The sequence below is a fragment of the Anopheles merus genome, chromosome 2R (genome assembly GCF_017562075.2).
Source record: "Anopheles merus strain MAF chromosome 2R, AmerM5.1, whole genome shotgun sequence".
Lineage (NCBI taxonomy): Eukaryota > Metazoa > Arthropoda > Insecta > Diptera > Culicidae > Anopheles > Anopheles merus.
The window spans coordinates 39,345,345-39,366,689 of NC_054082.1; positions in this window are offsets into that span (position 1 = coordinate 39,345,345).

A 21,345-nucleotide genomic window follows, 5' to 3' on the forward strand; every position below is an offset into this window, starting at 1 on the left:
ACGGGCGCTGGTGGGCGAGGTACCCGTGCACATTAAACTACGTGCTCGTTAATTGCAGTTGCATCGCATGGGGCAGAGTAATTGCTGCCGGATCGGATTACATCGTGCTGGTTCGAGCGTTGCAAGCGCAGTTACGCGACAAGCTTTCCGACGTGTCAGCATGAGCTGAAAAGTCCGTAACTCCCCGACGGTGGGTTCCGAAGTTTTCGACAGACTCGATTCAGTCCGCCGGATAACGTTTAACACCTCGCGTGCGCCTTGCACCGTTTCGTGGTGCTACAGGCTGCATCCAATCGCATAAGCCATTTTGCATTCACAAACGAATCGCGCCAGCGAAGAATGCTCATGGGGAAGGGCGAGAACGAAACGCATTGCAGAATGCTTCTAACATAGCACCGTGCTAAAGGGTCGGTGTGAGAGCGAGTAGCAGCAACGCTAAAGCCCCATAGATGGGTGCCGAATTCGGGAGCAATATTTTATGTTTGCATCATTAAATTACAATCAAACGCGCGGAAAGGGGAGCCATCCCAGCTAATGCGGACGGTGTGTCCCCGTGGGCTACAAAGGTTACACTCACTCAGGTACTGCACATCACACGCAGTGGCAGTGGCAGGAACACACAAATCTCTCGACCCAGCGTCTGCAAGCTTTTCCTCTTTTTTTGTTGGCAGGCCCCGCTAAAGGTGGGATAAACTGACGAGCAGTAAATCCATGCCCAGGATACAATAATACCGGATCGGAAAGGATTTGACGTGCCGGAAGGGTACGAAGGAAGGCAGAAGGAAGTGAAGTAAACTCTACCGGCAAAAAAGCAGCAACCGACATTCAACGTGTGACACCGTTTCAAGCCAAACGTGCGAAGCATTAAAGCCAACTACGTGATGTGATCACGGGAAAATGAATATTGCTACCGTAGCAGAAGCAGTAACGACCATCCAGCGAGAGAAAGAGTGCGAAAACTCAGAACTTGGAATTGGAACCGACCACCGAAATTCAGGAGTGTACTTGCGTCCCAGCGCTCGTTCCGACGGTTCCGGGTGCGTTCGCGTGCCACTGTCCCAAGGCGATGATGCAAATAGTCTTGAAGACGGAGACTATTATTTATGCTACCTGCTGTCTGAGCTTTTTTTCTATCTTTTGAGCTTGCCGCATTCTGCCACATCGCTGGTTGCCATGGAGGTGCGACTACGGCAACTGTGAGATTAGATTTTTGAAAGTCCTGCCTACAGGGGCACACAAAAAAAAGATAACCGGATACCCGAATCTGGTAACCTCATGTTGGGAAAGCTTTGTTTTAGTTCCCGCAGGCTGTGTTAGAATTTCCAATTCAATCCCGCGTTATAGTGAGGGAGGGTGGACTTAAAACTCGATACGGCGGCACGGAGCCAAGCTAATCTCGCTCTGTTTCGACATGATTCACCTGCTGGCTAGCGGGTTTGCCGACTCAAGTCGAATCGAAATCAATCGGTTAGATTGAGCGTATAACTTCGTGTACTGGGAGGGAACAAGGAGAACAAGTTGCGCTGGGGATAAATTTCACCTCCTCGGAATTCAATATATCCGTGTTGATTGAAAACCGTGTAGTGCCCTGGTTACTGGTTAACACAATTCGACCTCTACAATTTCAGCCCACACCTTCCGCACGCGCGAATAAGCAACAGTTTGATTTAATGTAATTGATTTTCCATTTTCCGCGCTCTAAGACAAGGGCCCAAATTAAATGGAGTCGGTTCGATTTCGGGCTACTGCCAGCGGTTATTTTTACACTGGAATCGGTGGTTCGTGTACTGTTTAGCCGCTTTGATGCTGTTTCACACGCAACATTTGCCTGTCAGGCCTAGAATGTTGTGCCCTTCGTCACCACAAAACCGCAAATAGGCACTCGACACACACACACATGCGACACTCGCTTGGGTATGTTCCACTCATAGCTAGCTAGATGCTGGAATTCGGGAAGGGAAAGCATACTTGTTGAGCTTCACTGGCGACTGTAGATAAGTGGATGTGGCGGTTCGAAAACATGCTTACACGTATCATGCAAACGCTCATCTCATACCGTTCGCGGAATCGACTAATGAGTACCAGCGGATGTTAAATTTGATTTAATGTGCTTTTGCTGAAGGGAAATTCTGTTCCAGGGGGAATATGACGCCAAATGGCAACGGTCAGTCAACTACTACTTACTGTAAAAAATCCATTAAATTGAAATAGGGTAAACATGTTCTACAAATAGGGCAACTAACACATTGCACTGCATCCGCGTTTCGATTGTTCATAGTTAATTGCCGTATCGGTATGCTACCCAAAAGGATTAACAGTGTTTTATTCTTATTGGCAAACGTACAAAGCATGTAATCCTGCAGCAAAATAGACCAACACTTTGTGCTTTGAACACATTTCCGCCATGTATCGAACTTTGCGTGAATGTTTTATGAATCGATAAACCCAACCGAAAGCATCAAACGCCCTGGGGTCCAGGGATTAACCCGGGCCAGATCGCGATTAGGGCAGCTGAAGCCAGTGGAAAATCAGTGACCGAAGTTAGGAAGCTTTTTAAAAAGTGGCGTGCCCATGTGCGGTAGAGCGGTGATAGTGGTTTGCGTTCGGTTGACGGAGAATGTGATTTATTTTTGCCCGTGCTTCACGCTCACGATTCAATGCGTTCACGCTGAGCCGGCAGGCAGGCGGAAGCTGATAGGATCTATCACTGCCAGCCGGGTCGGTGGGGACATCCCGCATGCCACAATGTGATTGAAAAAGCCGGCTTACGGTTGGTTGGGCTAATGTAATCTCTGGCAGAAATTATACCAAGCCAAGCATCTTTCGCCTAACGAACCTCGCTGCCGTCGTGTCGGTGGGGAAACGCCAGCACAAACCAAGGTAGAACCATCGAGCGTGCGCGTGTTTGTGTGGGTGTGTGTTGGTGTGTGTATATGTGGGTAACGTTAAGTGGTAAGTGTGTTTGAAAAGCAGACGCACTATACCGTCTAATGTAGTTGGGAGGTCCTGCTCTCGGGGGTAAGCTTTGCTGGAATTTAACTACAGCAGCCGTTCCTAAATTACAGATCCAGTCCTGGTGTGGTATAGCAGGCGTTGGTGGCTAGTGTGCAGAGGGAAAGACAACCATACACACCTTGGTTCGGTAGCACGTGCTTGGGGATGCTTCAACCACTCAACAGGAAACCAGGGTAGATATGCAAACACGTCGGCAAACTGCCATTGAATGCGTATTAATTTTTCATCTCATGTTAATTGAAACCAAATACGCCGAACCGTTCTCTACCTTTGGAGTCCTGGTGTTGTCTGTCGCCACATAATGTGTGCTGGCGCAGAGCGTGTGTACATGCGGAGGACTATCTACTGCACGAAATAATAGTGTCGGTATCGTTTGACTGATCGGCAACGGTTAAGAAAGAGTGCCGAGGGAAGAAGCAGAGATGATTACTGCGAAGGCGAAGACACTAAAAGCCACATACAAACGATTTAACCTCCCTTCGATTTACCAAAGGGGTTTGATTGCAAATGTTTTGTGCCAATTGGTGCTGTAGTGAAGATAAAACACACACACACAAACACACACATGCATCAAGCGGTTATTAGACACACGATGAACCTGTCAGCTTCCATCACACCGGTGTCCCAACCGGTAATGGCAATCGCATAAATATTGCGCAACTTCATCAAGCCGTTGATTGTGTGCCGTTGAATAAAAGTGACATACACTCATAATTCATTTAACCAGCGACAGAATTCACCTCAATTAATCGGTTGCAGCTGGTCGCCTGAGAGTGAGCATACAGTTTTTTTATCATCGCAACCATAACACACAAACTGCAGCTGCTGATGCTATCGGACTTTTTTTTTTACCTCGGTTCGATTGTCTCTCGGTTTCAATAACTTCTCTGCTTAAAATTAATTAAAAACTGATTGAAAATTATGATCTATGCCTTTATGAATTAAGGGCAAGGTCTGCCAGTTGCCGCATTTATGAGCGATAGCGTCAGAGTGTGCATGCAGGTGTTTATTGTCGCTACATACAATGCAAAAGAGAAATGATGAAAATGAGTTTTATAAGGGGTGTTATATATGAGGGCGTAAGAAAAAGTTGTGAAACAATTTAACAGCTGAAAAGGCTTTAAAAAGCTCAACCTACAATAGGTGTAAAATGAGCAATGGAAATAATGTGTAAAACCTTAAATTGGCTGTAAGATAGTACGAAGCGCCTTTTCATATTACAAGTGTATTGAAAGGTTGCTGAAACATTAATTTATCGTCAACATGTACATAAATTGATTATTTTAATAGTTTTTAAGAATAAAACTTTTTTTAAAGTTGTGTCAGTTACTATTAGTTTGTGATAATAATTGCTGTTTTTATAGATTTCACTGTGTTTATCTCAAAAGTTACTTTGTTCGTTAAGGATCAGTTGATTCGGAATAGAAACCAAAAATGAACGGAAACATTTTTCACACGTTTCACTTATTGTTCTTCTTCTTTGGAACAACAACCGTTGTCAGTCAAGGCCTGTTTGTACCACTTAGAGTATTGGCTTTCAGTGACTTATTGTCGTACGTATAGCGACAGTCCTACGTATGGCGGCACGGTTTGTTCAGAGCTTGACCCCAACGGGCTTGTTGTTAAGTTGTTAAGAGTTGACGACTGTACCAAGCGGTCGGCCAAAGACTAGATCCCACCAATTACGAAGACGAATTTATGTACAGCGTAAAAAGCAAACATCATAATGTAATAAAAATTCTGCTACTTCTACAACTATCACTCAATGTAGAAAACGTGTGCAGCAATTCACTTTTTTTAAACCCCTGTATTGATGCTTCAATGGAAGGTTATTGTAACTTTTTTAGAAAATCTTAATATTGAGCAATTTAAGAATAACAAAATTTGCGTGAAAAGCTAAGATATGGTAGACATGTTTTTCTTTTAAGATTTTTTTCTAAATTTGTAGATATGTTACGTACCAGAAAATGTCATCATTAAAAAGAGGTTTCTTTATGGAACTTATTTGTGTTTCACCATAACATTTAAGTGATTTGAAATATAATCCAAAATCCATAAAGTAAAGTTTCACTATTACTGTACTTCACAATAAAGCATGATGCATTTTGTTACATCCGTTTCAAACGTAATGCTAATATTAAATCACACCACTCGTTTAACAAACCGTCAATAGAAAATCTGATTATAAAAATCTCATCCAAAAAAGCTATGTGTATGGTTCTGATGATTCAAAACACACACACACACACACACACACACACACACACACACACACACACACACACACACACACACACACACACACACACATACACTCACAAACACTTACACATGATTTCATATTGCGCACATACTCAATCGCTTTGCATTCTTCAGCATGTCCCCATAATTGAATACGCAGTTTTATTACACAGCAGCTCTTCCATCTTACGATTTGAGTGTCTTTCCTTCTTGTAACAGCTCGGTATGTAGTACAAGCGAGATGGTTCCTGCACTACCGTTGCTTAAAACCGTTGATCGATCACAGAGCACTCATAAAAAGCACGAGTCGTCGAGTCAAATGGAAAAGTCATAAAATTACCAAAAATAAATAGCAAATAAACAGTGGCAAAAAATGGTCACAATGTTCTGTTTTATTCGCTATTTTGTTCTCGTTCCTCTGCTTTTGTGGCCGTTGGTTTCCAAATGATGGCAGGAATTGATGTACGACCCGGGCGGTGGAATGCCATCGAGAAATGGTGTCAATAAATTTTCCCTCCGAGCTGTGGCAGTTGGCAATGGTTTGCAAGTGCGACGATGCCTCTCACGCGGTGGGGCGTCCTCGCCATGACCTCCGCCTTCCGAGCGTTGTTCAATTCAACCGAGCCAAAACGCCAGAAAGTCATCGTTGGCATCGTGGCATTTCCATTCGCATCTTCACGGTTTATGTTCGGTTCGATGAAAATTGAAGCCCAAAATGGAGCATATTTTATGTATGGCCTTATACTGTGCCGGCTTTGCCAGTGCGTGCGGCAGAAGGGATCCGATGGGCGCTTAACGCAACTTCACATCCGTGCGCCGGCAAGCGCTGCCAGCTCAAGCACGCCATTTATGTCAATTAACGTTGACTTGGTGCTGGTCGCGGTGAGTGACGAGGAGCAGTTGAAAAATCAATTTCCCCTACCGGTGGACGAGCTGGGTACCGGGGTCAGTACGGCAGATGGCAGAGAGTGGATTAATTCATAAAAGGACATGTGCTTAAATATTCGTTGACTGGGAGTGCCTGGGCGTAGCCGGCGGGGCGGAATGAATCGATCAAACGCGACCATATCGGCCGTTGCTGTATCGAGCCTCGGTGAGTGACACCGATGGAAAATCCACTTCAATGGTAAGAGATTCCAATCACTCATCTCAAGTTCGAGGACAGTATCCAATGGCAGTGTGCGAAATTGATTTCAACTGTTCCTTCTGTCCTGGGACGACCACCGCACCACAGTTCCAAGTATACACTTTCAACCTGCGACCGGTACGGCAAGCAAACCACCGCAAGCGCTGGAACATTAAATGATGATAAATTACGTTGCTAGTTTCAGATTTAACGCACTACCTACCAGAAGCTAGCACGAACGCCCGGCTCGTCACAAATGCCGAGTGAGATTTTGAATGGAACGCGATGTACCTACTGGTCTTCATTGTGCTAGCATTCCTTACAAACTGCTGAGGTGCGGTGGTTCTTGTGAACATCGACCTTCACGGACCAATTCAATCAGTTTCGCCAACCGTTAAGCTGCATCTATTTGAATAATCAATAGCCTGGTTAGTATCGGCAGGGATCCGGCTGCGAACGACTTGCCTGCTTGACATTCTCCCACCGCGTGACGAACGATGTGCCCGGCAACCTTTCAGATTTGATTGGCCCTCGGTTATCATTTATCGTATTTTAGTCATGTCCTAAATCATGCCTAGCTTGCGAAGATGTTGCCGGCGATCGTCCTCGCAAGGTAGCTGGTGAAGTGCGCATTCGTTCATAAATATTTATGATACCGGAAATGTGCTGATAATACCAATAATCGGTCAACTTCGACAATTTTGCACGCAAGCTTATGCCGCTTTCCGGATTATCGGGCTCTGCCGGTAGAATGTGATTATCCAAAACTAGGCGAACGGTTCGATGAACAGATGTTTGTCCTAAGACGACAGAACAGATCGGGAAGTAGTTCCGAAGTGTGTTACGTCTATGGTTTCATATGTGTTTCAATATGCTGCAGTCTTGTATGAAGATATTTTGGAGCACGCTCGGAGACCTTTAGAAGATTATTTGATTTTGCGTTCTCCTCTAAAATTTATCTAAAAACTATTTCTTCAATGTAATGGTCATCGTCACCGTTTAATGTAACGTTTTTGTTTCGATGTGTGATGTTATACATAAAAGATTATAATAGTCCAATTGTCATTGTTGGGTTATTGTCAATTTATTATGAAGGATTTTTAAAACGGAGAAGTGTCTTGTCATTATAATTGAGACAAATAACGTCTTAATTGAAATATTGCCCTGAGATATTCTATGTTGAGAAAACTTTGACCAAGTTAAACACACATACAGTGTAGTGCTGCTTGTCAATAATTGGTTCTATCCTTTATTAAAGCGGTATTTATAGCATTCATTAATTCCCACACCTTCGTCTACGTATGAGGACAGGCTTTAAGAGCTTCAGCAAATGCCAGTAAGGTTATGATGGTTGATTATTAAAAATAAACGTTTCTTTATGCCACTTGAATGATTTTCATTAGAAAGTATCATAAACAAGACGACCGCAAAGGTTGAATAACGCGCTTAAAACCAACCATAATGGCAGCTCGGTCAAAGATTAGTTTCAATACACCAGGAAACGGAAAAGTTGAGAAATTTCTGGCCCACAATATTGACCGATAAAGGAACGCGCGTTCGAACTGAATTGTAATTCCCAGACCGATGCTTGCGAAACTTTCTCGCAGGACACACGCATCATGCATTGCGCAAGAGGCACCGCAACTCTGGGCCTACTCACTGGTTCTCCAACCATCCTCGATCGACCGGATTACGACTACCGAAACGCTCGGAAAAGGCCACCAACCGCATGTCAAACTTTTGCAAGCTGGAATAATCGTGGTCGGGTAATACCTTGCCCTTGCCCAAATCTCTAATGCCCTACCGTAACGAAACAAACATTACGAGCGAAATGAAGGAAGGACACCCCAACGATCAGCATCGGTTCAGCTGCCCGTCTCCCATCGCCTCCCGAAAACGGTACACAATCTGAATGACGAAAGTTTGACCGTTTCGAATATGACTTTGCCCACCAACAGTAGTAGAAGAAGCAGCAGCAGCAGTGGCAGTGCCAGAAGCAAAGGCAACATCAGCAACGTCAGTCTTAGTGGCAGAAAGTGTAACGGCAGTGGTATCAGCAGCTCTCCTCTAAGCAGCTTATGGTACAAGATTCGTCTCGGAAAACACTCACGCACACGGGACAGCGAAGGGAAACGCTGTACGGAGGGACGAATCTTATGGCAATTTGATGTATCGGTGAAGTTGGGCTCGACAGTAATGCTACAGTTTGGTCTTTTTGGCCATTCCGGCTGAAGCAACACAGCAGCGAGCGTTAGCGGGTCGATAAAACAAAAAGCAAATTTATCTTCTTTCTCAGTTCATTTAGCTCGCGCTAAGGCACATGCAGAATGATGGCAATAAAAACTCCAATCTAAATACGTGCCACTTTACAGTGTTCAGACACACTCGTTCTAGAAGCCTGGACAAGGCAGTGATAGATGAGACGGGAAAAGATGGTAGTGAGTGGCGATGGTTTGAAGCTTACGAACGTTCCTCTTCTTGTTACTGGTTGGGTCGAGTTGGGTTGAGAAGCATACAACTCCAACAAGAAAATGATGCTCTAGAGAGAAGAATTGTTGCCATCCAGCCACCGACCTCGTCCTCAGCAGGGAAGGGTACATTAGGGACAGGATCAATATTTTATTATGGATTCAATTCAAACATTTAAACGCAACCGAATGGACGAGTATCGACTAAAGCTCGAGCTGCAGAAGCTGGTGAATCAGTCTCGGGTCACCTGTGTCACGAGTACGTGCTGTAGGGCTGCGTCCAAAGACATGGATCGACAGCCACTTGGAACCCTTGAAGCATGGCAGCTAAGTTACAGCTCGAAATACCGCGGGGGAAGCATCGTGGGGTGAGCACAGTAGGATGAACCCTTTTCCACGTTGACAAATGCAGTCCTTAGTTTTGCATGATAAAAAGTCAATGATACGGAGGGGACAGTGAGTCCAGAGCTTGAGTAAGTGGCTCGTTGGAGGAGGTTATGCTCCAACAGACGCAGACTGTAACGGGGACGGCCACGGTGCCAATAAGAGATCAATAGTCCGTTGTTGCTTGAAATGGAGAGAGTTGATTGAGTTGGTTCGATAAGAGATTTGGATAGTGCTTTTTATTGGATTTTTTTCATTCCCAGTGCCATCATCATCATACTCAAGACATTGTTTCTGCCCACAGTGTGATGGCGTTAAACATAAAAATGGACATATATTTCCGATGCTCTTAATAAGCAAACGCTTTTATATATCTTTCAATACAAAATTGGATCTTCAGAAATGTTTTATATATTCAAAAGTATATCTGAGATTATCTATTTTACATGGAATAATCTAAACAAATGTAAGCCAACCAGTGCTTACATTGACTTGAAAAGTGTTTAGCTTTTAACATTTAATTATCCTTGGTTTCAACGCTTTTAATCTTCTTTAGTTTCATATTTTAGTAGTAAAAACTATTGAATAATTTTTCAAATAAAATAAAGCATGAAAATTTAAGTCTTAAATGTTAAAACATCGTAATTGATTCCTGACTCGCCGTGTATTGAAGGTCAAGCTCTTTTCAATAATGTAGTCGCATATCGGGACAGATTGTGTTGCAAATGAAAGTTCGGTACAAATGAAATTCGAACCATTTTCAGTGCTTACGTATAACGGAATCAGATCTTTTATTATTTAGTAATTTTAGTATTTGTTATAGCAAAATTTGAGCTAATAAATAATCCGTATTGTAAAAGCTAATGTGTCTATTCGCGGAGTTTTTTTTTTGTATTGACATGTTTGAGGGTATTTTAAAAGGACATAGGAAATTCGACAAACCAAAAACATTTAAATCTAAAAACATTTTTCTATTGTCCAACAACTTGGCAATAACAGTAAATAAAGGGTCAGTTTGACAATTAAATCGATGCAAAGATGAATCAGTAAACAGTAAAAAACATATAAAATGTGTTACAAACTTCAATCGTAAAATTTAAAATTTGATTCAAAAGTGTTCTTACTTTAAAATTAAATTAAATTTACTTCTGTCTTTTTTGCAGCTCTGCCGTCGATAACCATAGGATACAAAATGTCCTTCTCCATAGCTTAGAAGATTTCATTGTCCCGCAGATGTTTGCGAATCGGGATGCGTGTATGTGTATTTGTGAACGATCGAGCAAAATAAAGTTGCTATCCACAATGGCTCTCCGACCAACGCTCGATGAAGCTGATGCAAATACACTGACGCAGCACGTGACCATAGAATTATCATAACACTCCTGGTCCCGTGTCTTGGCAGAGGTATGAGCTCGTTTACAAAAGCAGACTCCATGACGGCGCTAGTTAGTGCCGTTCCAGGACACTCTTTGTGTGTAACAGCGTGTCGGGGGTGGGCGAAAAAAAAAGGCGAGAGGAGCGATTATGCGCGTGGGGCTGTAGCGACACGGAGAAATAAACATAATTTTTCATTGTCACACTACATGCTCCCGCAAGCACGTGCAAGCGCCTTCCGAAGCGGAATATGTGTTGTGTTTTGCATGGAGGTGATATGTGGAGCGTGCTTTAATTTCCGCTTTAAGTTTAATCCGCTTTTTCAAGCTTATCGGGCGAGTATTTTTTTACTCCACTCTAGTATGAAGCAGCGACCGGTTTAGGCGTAGAGATGAGCTCATGGTCTTACACAAAATGTAAGCCTAGTTTTGAAAGAAATCCAGAAATTTTCGTTTGGAATTATTCCACATCCTTGCCTTTCTGGGGTCAAATTAATAACTTTAGAATCTTAAAAGCACTCAACAACCGTGCATGCTGCAGGCATGCGGGAGAGAAAACTAAAAGCACTGTTTTTTTTTATTTTGCAAGCAGTACAAATTTTGACCACATTGTGTTTGGCCACTGACCCGAAACGAGGATATTCATGCCAAAACAAGCATACCCCTTTGAACGATGGTAGCCACACTACGCCATCTTTCTTTAGCTAAACACGCTCACACGAACCCACTCTCAGAGCATATTAATTTTAAAACAACCGAACAAACGTCGTAAGATAACGCATAAAAAGGCACACGAACTGGCAGCATCATCCTAACTTATCGATTGCCCTGACCAGCACAGTCTAGCATCCACGAAGAAGAGAAAGTTTAGGACTTTTAAAGACCATCCAGTCAACCGGAAGTAGTGGAGAGCTCCCAGCATCCCAAAACCGAACCAAACATGGAAAGGGACAGGATTACAAAACAGTTTGGCATGCACTTGTGTTTTCGCCTGGCGATGCACTTTTTGCAACCTCACCCCTCCTTCACAAGCAATCAAATTGCCTTTCCGAGCTTTCCGTCTCGGCACGATTCTGGTCCACGCTGCAGCCAGCACGACTGGCCGCTCGCCAGCAGTGACTCAAGAGCTTTAAGAAATAAAATTAATCATACTGAAAAGCAAAAATAAAGAGCACACATAAAGCTGTCAGCTTCAGTCAGCGGCAATCGAGCAAACGGGGCCGATTTTACGAAGCCATTTTGCTTACAAAAGCTTCTACCATGAGGGGAAAAAAAGCGAAGATAAAAAACCACACACAGCCACCGTACCGTAGTGAATGATCTTATGTGCGGTTTGCGTAAACAGCAAATGAGAGGTGCCGCTTGTTCGACACGGGCGTTTAAGTTTGCAGACAAAGAATAATTTAATTATGCTCGGGATGAAGTTGTGCTCCAAAGAGAAAGAAACAACGAAAGATAGAGCGGGCAAGGGACAAGCTTTACCATTACAGCGGTAATACAGATGTCATACATCGTGACAGCACCTTTTGCCGGGGCGGGTAGTTTAATGCTCGTAATTCATAATACAGCAACACAAAGCAAAGAATTCCCCGAAGGACAATCATTGGCTCGTTGGGGAGGGGGTTGTGCGAAATGAGGCACATGCCACGCTCCAAACGTGCCGGAATACGGGCATGCAGAGCTACGTGACCTCGTTAATCCCTGGTGAGCATTCACAGTTCTAATTAGAGTTTAAAAGGTCTATCGACACACCTCACATGCACCGACACACACACATATATATTCGCAAACACGGTGGGGGACGAGAATGTCCAGCCCGTTTAATTGCTTTCGGGTGGAAATGTTAATGCATTCTTAATAACCTCGCATGATACGCGTTGTAACGGGAACAATGATGATTTACCAGAAGGTAGGTCTAGATAGAGAGTAGCATAAGTAATTTGTAATTAAATGAACTGTCAGCTATGATGAAGTAATCGCATTGTCGAATCATTAAACTAACTGATATTGGATACTAAACTATTCGGGAACGGTTACATCGAACGTTATCATTTTAAATACGCTCATCGCCAATGCATTGGGGGAGGTCAAACAATCGACGAAATCGAGTTTTCCTGCCCAATGCTTCGATTATTTCGCATTAATCGAGCCACAAACATGTTTGATCATTCTCTCCCGATACGCCGATACGAGTAGCTTATTGGGAAAGTTTCACTTCCCCTCAAGGCACCACCAAAATGCCATTCCCATCGACACATATTCAACCCTAGCAACTTCATCTTTGTGTGTAAACTTTGTGCACATTTCACCTAAAAATGGAATTTCCCAAACGGGGAGCATCCTCACGAACCGGCGGCGTCGCTCGTACATGGAAAAGGGAAAACATGTAGTACAAAGGCGACAAACCAAACTGCTTCGCACACGGCTTCTATCGCACTGCTCGCTCCATACGCTCGGTCCATTTGTGGGGCAAAAGTTGTGGAAAAGTCATTAGTAAGTGCAAGGTTCAGCGTGTTAATTCCAGGTGACATAACCATATTACTTGCTCTACCCATTGTGTGCCGGGTCTTCTACCGCCAGGCAAGACTTCATTAGTCATTGACGTTAATTGGTAGTGACATTGTTCCTCTACGGGGTATTAGCAGAAAATGAAATAATTATGGTTTAAATTAAATTCTATCATGCAGCTTTCAGCGACACACAAATGCATTGGTCGAGGTGCTAAGGCAGGCGGATGTGTTCAGAGGTAGTTAATTGATAGATACTCAAACTCCGACCGGCCAAATCAAAGTGATTCGAAACGATTGTTCTGCTTTTGCTTAACGGCATGCTAGTACATGTGCACGAGTTTAGATTACGTATAGGTTTGTGTGCAATTTAAGCGACAAAAAATCCTTAAAAATGATAAGTCACAAATGTCACAGCAAATGGGAGAATGTATTCGAAAAAAACACCTAAATTATAACGGTACTGCGTAATTGCTGTTTATTATTCGACTCATTTGGATTATTTCCTTTAACACGATGTTTAACACCAAAAACTTGTTCATGCTTTACTCAGAAATGCTTTGTAACCAACGATATTCATTTGCAAAAATCGGCCCTATATTACACTCTCGTGAGTGACGATATAGCTTCGAACGAGAATGAGTGCCATCTTGGCAAAGGGATGAAAATGAATACAAACTGAGTTATTGAGCACAGGTTGGCCATAGTGTGATATCATTGAATCCAACCACGACAAAATGTTACCAGATTCGCATTCAAAACAATCACCCAAAATGAAACCAAGATCAATCAACTCCGATCAAATACAAATAGCTAAATCACGATTCTGATTTTGCGGCTAACTCATCACCATTTTAATAACCACTTACTTTACCATTTAATGCTGATAATAGATCGATACTAGTCTAGCAATGGTAGATGGGAATGGTTGTTAATATGTTGCCAAACGCTATCATCTGTCGCTATCAATAAATCTCGACCGAGCGCAGCACACATTAATTGCAGCACCGGAAGCAAAAATTAACGCTCAACGAATGATGTTTTGGCTGTTAAAAATGGCCCATCAATCATATCACCCTAAAACCGGATCCCTCAATGCCACACAAACACACACACAGTGCTGACAGGATAATCCACCCATCCTTCCTGCTTGATTAAATCCAGTTTCATGAGTTTTCATGATGCTTCAGCGTACGATGTGATATCGGTGCTTTGCGGTGAGCATGCATTACTACGGCACAAACAATGACATGCAAGTGATGTCTTAAATATTTTACTACCGCTATTCCTCCACCACGAGTGTGTGTGTGTGTGTGAAATTCTGTCGGGGCATTAGATCAATTTGTTTGCGTGATGATAATTATTTTACGACGTACATGGCGTTCCATTTTGCACGCATTACGCAAATGTGAATGATGGAGATACGTAGTATTTATATACATGAGTATGTGTGCATGTGTATGTTGGTTTGCCTGATTTCACAGCACATCCGGTGTTGGAGGATTAACATGCCATAAAAATTATCATCATTTGGGTATGGGCACAGTGTGCCTGGTTGGAGAATGGCGTATGTGAAGATTAAAACCTTGACAGCATCATGTTATTGGGTGGGATGGTTGGTGGAATTTATGGTTGAAAAATTCGATCAAATTATTTATAAGTTACGATGCTCTTAATCTCTAACACAGCTTGTTACTGTGGAATATTTCACTTACAGCCATTGAAATATAAATGACAGCAAAAATGATATTTAGTTTCAAATAAACGTTATTTACGAATAAAAAAACTAAAAATGCTTTCAGCTGCTGGTTTTTCATGCAGTAATACAAAAAAAAAAGGTAAAAGAAGAGTTACAAGCCTTTTAAAATTCCCAAGCACCATTTTTTTTAATAGGGTTTGTTGTACAGGTCCACGCGACCGACCAGTGTACTATAATAAAATAAAAAATATTTTAAATTTCGATGATCAATCAATTATCAACATCAATCGATGATCAAGCAATCACCAATCGTTTGTAGTAGCGCTTGAAATAATATCGACACTCTCGAAATACTATTAACAATACTAAACTTCTTACTACGAATTTGAATAGAGCACTTTTCTATAAATGGCTGTTCATCAATTTTATTGTTTCAACTCCATCAGTTGTCAAATTTACTTAATGGTAGCTACATTAGATTATCCTCCGGTAAACTTGCCCAATACTGTAATGGCCATTTGCTTCTGACACTTTCAGCTAGGCTCAAATTCAAAAGTTTCAATTTCAGCCCACGTGAAAGATACAAATCTGAAGTAATCATTACACAATACTCACTCGCGTCAAACCTTTCATCCACCAGAGCAATTTTGAGTTGAAATACTGTCAAAACAAGTAAGCTTTGAAAACTTTTGGGCCTAACTAAACTGCTCTGAGTTTGAACCAAAATGATGGACAGTTTTCTCAAGTATGGTTCATAAAGATTCGAAGAAAGATGCTTCAAAATAATATCGATGTTGGGAACAGGCCAACAGACCTTGACAGCAAACAGATAGCAGTGCTGCAGCTTACGAAATGTTTAAAAATTTGAAGGATTAAATTGAACGAGAGTTAAGATAGTCTTGAAATACTTCCCAAACACCACTTTATCCACTACCAACATCGTGAGTGTAGGAAAAGATAGCCCAGCGCTTTGTTTACCCATCTTCTCTGACGCGCCAATCGTACCAGCGTAAATGTGGCTCGCCAGCATTAAAGTATCTCTTTAGCGTGAGTGTGCCCATTTCATTAGGCACATTTGTGCCGCACAATTTCTTCATATTCCTTTGTCAGCCAGTGGCTTCTGGGAAGCACTGTGAACCACTAGTGAAAACCGCTTGAAAAGTGGTTTCAGTCTTTGCAAAACATTTGCCTATGAATGGGTGTACTTACGCGCAAAACTTTAGCCCGCACAGCACAAGTCCTTTTTTCGGCGAAAGGCTTCGGTGAAATATCAATTCCCACTTTGGCGTTCACGCCCCGAAACACATTTCGGCGCTCTCAACCCTTTTTTGGCCTTTGAAGTGAGCCCGTCGATCTTTAGAAGATGATTTTTCACTTCGCTACGATTGTGGCTTATCGGTCCCGGGAGAATTTTGTCCCTGAGTGTACTGCTACGGTCACGGGGTTGTTGTGAGCTTTTCTTTTTTCCCCTGTCAATGTAGGATCATGTATAAAGGGATGGTCGGTTCATGCGATACGTAAGGAATTTTCATTTACGATATATGTACAAACACGTTTTACTACCGTAAGTAAAGTTATATTACTTTCTTAAATATCGGTATGCTAAACTAGTCTTAATAATATGTTTGTCTGACTTCGGTTAGGGGAGGGAGTGTCACATATTGTGTAAAGTTCAGTTCAATAAGGTGTTTCTGCACTATATTTCAGGTAATCTATGATGAGAATATATGTGTTAAAATTTCTTCTTCTTCTTCTTTGGCACAACAATCGCTGCCGGTCAAGGCCTGCCTTGTACCCATTAGTGAAGTGAGCTTGGCTTTCAGTGACTTATTGTCATCATAGCAGGATAGTCAATCCTACACGTATGGGGGCACGGTCTATTCGGGACTTGAGCCCATGACGGGCATGTTGTTAAGTCGTACGAGTTGATGACGAGAAATAAAATTTACTTGTGTGATAATAAATTGGTGAGGATTTTAGAAAAAGTCTGAGATTTCTACACAATTTGCATATAAAACAACATTTTTAGCTACGTTTTTCAGCCGCCTGAATTGTTAATTGAAAACAATCCTGCGCTTGTGTAGGTTCTCTTTATAATTAAATTTTACTGCTCCAAAAACCCACTTCCTAGTTATGCCTGGCCCGAGCGACAGACAAAAAATACTAAAGCAAACTACATAATTAACGCACAGAACGAAGTACCCGAACGGACTACCTGCCAAAGCATAATTTGGGACGATACAGTCCTGCCCTGTTTACGCATGCAGGACACCTAAGCACGGATATCACGAAGGTTTTGTCCGATGGAACATGTAGATAGAATGAAAATTGTCATAAAAAATAGGTTAGCTTATCGGTTTACCTCTGCTTAAATCTGTGTAGAAAAACCGGAAACTCCCAGCAAGTGAGACAACGCGTTTTTGTGAAAGGTTTCCGCAAGCCGTACGTCGAAAAAAGAGAGCCCATATTCCCATCAGTCCCATTTGTGACCCATCGGTTCAATTTCATAAAGGTTCATGCGAGTGTATTTAAACGTACGTACGAGTAAATAATACTATACAGGTAACCGCAAAACACACACGCGTTTTTATTCACACAGTGCAGTTTCCAGTTCATGGATACGTATGGTAATGATTTAAAAAAGTTTGTATAAAAATGAATCCTTTATTTCATTGGTTGAGACTAGTTTGAATTGTTATCAAGGGTTTTTCAAACATGAAGGGTTTCAATTGTAGTTAGCAATGTAGGTCAAATTATTGGTATTTTAGACGAAAGTGATTTACATACTAGTATGTTCCGTTTTACAATGTCCTTGGATGTGTATGTACACTTCCTATTTGTGCTTCATTATTGATCAATCTGCATGTTTGCTTCCCCCTATTCTAGTGAAAGATGTAACCACTAAACATGAATTTAACATACGTTAAACTATGAATAACTGAATGTGTTTTTAAGTTCCTGCTTGATTTAATGCCCGGCTGTGCTATCCCTCCACGGACCCACAGTAGTGCTGCGTCCGACAAATGATTAATGTAAAGAAAACGAGCAAATCGTACCGGCGGCCATCGCCATCTACATCCAACCAACTTCTTTCGACCGAAGACAAATGTTACGGAAAGTTTGCTGTGCTTGATCACATGGTTTAGAAATGCAAAAGAATGAAGCAATTCGAGCCACGCAAAAATGGCCAGCATGATGCGAAGAAAGCTTTGGACGGCTAAGCATAAGCTGGTTGTTTTCTTCGGCAGCCCGTCTTTCGTTTGCTGGTGGCTGTGCGGCTTCAGCAGTGTCGTAAAATCGTTCGCCGACTTGAAGACAATTGGATTGTGCGGAAATTTTTCACCAAGGCAATTAATCATGCAGAAAATCACACCCAGAAGGTTAGTTGGTCGACGATGAATTGGCACACTGTGAACCGCTTTCTGTCACCGTCGGATGCCAAACGCCCCATAGTACGTCACGTCATCGGCATCATCATAATCATTATCGGTGGCTGTACGAGCGTAATCATCATTATTTGGTCATTCCATTCGATATTTTCCTAGGGTTCTGGAACGTGGGGTCAACCTAGCCATGATCTCAAGACATTTGTGACGTTGACATAATTTTGCTTTCTTTCATTAATCACGGTCATGGTCATGCTTGCTTTTGATTTTTCATTTATGGTACATTTTTCTTTTCTTGTGTTGAATTTTACATCCTATCAATTTGTATACTTATAACGAGTAATTACCATCTTATTGTAAATTTTAATATTTTCAAAACTATCTGCTTTATTTATAGATTAAATCCTTAGACCTTAGACCATAAAAATTACAAGAAACGGACGGACGGAATTTGTATGTTAACTTTATTTGAATGATCCTTAGACTTATAACGAGTAATTACCATCTTATTGTAAATTTTAATATTTTCAAAACTATCTGCTTTATTTATAGATTAAATCCTTAGACCTTAGACCATAAAAATTACAAGAAACGGACGAATCACTAAACACGCATGTAGTGAACTTCATGTTTCGCACCATGATGATTTAAACCACACCTTCTCTATTAATAATAAGCACACAGAATCCAATTAAACCAATGTAACAATTTAAAATGTTGTTGAGTACTGTCATTCATCCAATCATTTGTCATGCTTAATAAGGGCGATATGTTTACCGGCTGATGGGTTTTTTTTTGTTTTTCATGAGAAACGGTCAGTACTGGTTTGCTTTGCTGATGTTATTAATGCATAAAGTCTGCATTTTGCACGAGGTAAAAAAGGCGACCGACTGCGGTAGAATTATGTGGTTGACATAATTATTTATCATTGGTACGGCTTATGGCGTTATGGGTTACTGACAGAATGAGGTACTGACAAACGATCCAGTGGTTATTAGCCGAATGTATTTAGTATATTTTATGGAAGCTAAAATGTTTTTTTTTGTGGTGTGATTTGTGGAGCTTGTTACGATATGTATGGCATTTGACATTTCTGCTCTTTTGAACGAAATACGACATTATAATTGAGTATCAAATTGCAATGTTGCAAGTTGAACTGTGTTATGCTGATTAAAAGATAAATAAATATTTGGTTTGAAAGAATCAATAAAAAATATGAATAATTACTAACACATTACATTACTAATCATTGAAATGAGTTCAAAATTATATGTATGAATATATTTTTCGTTCCACAGTGAGGATTGACATTCCTCTTCTTGTTCAATGAAGAGAATAAGAAGGGGAAATATCGCCTAAGAAAATAACTCACTTAAATAAGCGATGGTAAGAAATAGCTTGCCGGGGTTGTCCCGTGGTGCTGCCGTCAACTCACACGACTTTACAACATACTCATCGTGTGTTCAAACCTCACATGAACCGTATCCTTGATAACACGGACAGACTATGTGACTGCATGGTACTTACTTATAAGTCTTGAAAACCTGTGTAGGTCAGCATAACCGTGTGTAGGTCGCTACGCCAAACAAAAGAACTATAAGGAATATATGAAAATGTTTTCCATGTTCTGCTCAGGTATTTTACACTCACAAGTTTACAGTTGTTTTTCTTGTAAAACTGATCGTGAAAAACTCCACGAGCTGAAATCTTATCGTGTGAAAAGGTAAAAGAAATGCGTTATCTCCATCATACAGTTGTGTTAACACGCGGATAAGCCAGCAGCCAACCGCTCTTCACTCATGAAAAGAGTATTCATTTTCATTCGGTTAAATTCATTCTCAATTGCACAAATAAACAATGCCCGATGCTGTTTATATACAATTGTGAGAGTAATGACAACAAGTTATCGCTTGGTTCAAATGACAGCGGCTTTGTGTGCTCGGTGGTGCCCAAAACGCGTCTACACGACCCGATATGTTTTTGACGCAAAGCTTTCAGTTTTTTTTAGTTTTCGCCTGGAGTGTTAGGTTCATTCAGCGTATGGATTCAGCGCAGTGGAACGATGAGTTTTAAACACACATTTAAATGATGTAGAATAAATGGAATGACAATGAAACATGACAATGTTTTAAACGTGCAGCTTAGTGAGTTACACATCATCAAAAACGCATCAATAAATATTTTTGAAATAATTCAAACTTCCGCAGCGCTTTAATCCTCCTTTGTCGGTCAAGAACTTCTGCAGGAACGATGATGCATCTCAGAAAGTTCTTACATACCCCATTCATATACAGCTTTCTCAGGTTGAGTGAGTTGACGATCCCCTTTTCCCTCCTTTACTTTACCGATCATTGTTATCCTAACATGGTCATATCTCGAACACAAACGTCTAGCAATATTTTACACCGCAAATGATTGCATGATGAAATATTCTCCTCACGTTATATTCACCCTCTCGCCAGCATTTACATCCGCATACTCGCACACCATCGTCCTTTTGGTAAGATTCTATAAGCCTGGCCTGGGGGGAATATGAATGATAACTTTACCCAGCAGCACATGATAGACCATAAATCTGGATCGAAGGTTGAATGCACAGCATGCGAAGGAGCTGTGTGGTTTAATTTGCAACTTTTGCTAGAACTCTTGTGGGCTTTTGGTTGACCACCGAATGTGCCGATGCTAGTCTATCAGTGTCGAAGAAGCTGGACAGAGCACGATAACATGGAAGCAGAAGAATTGAACTTATAAACAATGCTGGAAAGGAAAACATTGCCTGCTAGGAGCGTTACGAGACGACACGGTGGCTGTGCAGCAACGTATCATATTTGTTCGGAGTTTCAATGATTTCATATTCTACCCTTAGATATGGATGAAATTATTCATAACTTACAGGACAAAATGGTCATTTATTTACATTTCTAATGCATCGAGAGCTGCTCAGTCGAATTGCGTTTAAATGAGATCAATAATTCGTAAATCTTCCTTCATAAAGTATCGGGAACAGAATTATGCGCTTTGGGAAATCGAGCCAATGAAATAATATTTCAGCCTGTTTCATACTAGTTTGCAGGAAATCAAACCTTTCTTTTCTGTGATTTTTTGTATAACTTTTCCAAATAAATAGAAAACATATAAAACTCATC